Source organism: Penaeus monodon, chromosome 32 (genome assembly GCF_015228065.2).
Source record: "Penaeus monodon isolate SGIC_2016 chromosome 32, NSTDA_Pmon_1, whole genome shotgun sequence".
Taxonomy (NCBI): domain Eukaryota; kingdom Metazoa; phylum Arthropoda; class Malacostraca; order Decapoda; family Penaeidae; genus Penaeus; species Penaeus monodon.
In genome coordinates, this window is record NC_051417.1 from 13,825,454 (window position 1) to 13,826,339 (window position 886).

Below are 886 nucleotides of genomic sequence, written 5' to 3' on the forward strand. Positions count from 1 at the left end.
AGAATTCATGAGCGTATATGCCCCTATAATGTAAAAAAAAAAAAAACGTCATTCGCGAGGGAAACCTATCATTGGATATAGAAATGACGTTTTGCTGCGAAAAAATAATCATCTTTTTATAACAGTGAAAATATATTTTTGAAGATGATTATCCGAATAAGACAGTCCGAAGTACACGTGAGACGATGATGAAGATACAACAAAATAGCAAGAATAACCAATGCCATTTTCTCGACGGCGTGACTGTTGCTGATTTCACATTTTCGCGCGGAAGAAAATGATAACCTTTGGGATACGAGCGCACAGGCATTACAGCGCAGACATTGCAGCTGTGATGAACTGTTGCTGACGACAATTTGGAATAACACGGGGACGCAGATCATGGTGGTGACCTTGTGATGTTATTGACCCGGTGGTGATGACCTCAGATGGGCGATGGGCAAGACAGAGCCAAGAAGGTCACGGCTTTTTTGACTAAACAATTACAAATGTTTTTTTTTTTTGCTGTTTTCGGCTACACAATAAAGTGTTCTCTCACAGTATTTTCTTTTTTTTTTTGTTAATTACCTGAGTACAAATGCCACAAAGGAAGAAATATAACTATCTTATAACTATATCTTCATTGTCTTTTTTTTATAGAATACCATATTGCCATATATCAAGGATCATTACTATGCAAATATCAAAAAAAAAAATTGAGCAACAAGGATCATAATATGCAAAATACTGAATGCCTCGATCATAAAGCAACATCCTATAATTATCATCGATTTTCTGACACGTAGCTATTTAGGAAACACACACAAACAGATTCCATAATGTCATAGCGCAAAACTGGCAGATTAAAACACATTTCCGACTCTTGCGCTGGCATCTACATATTGCA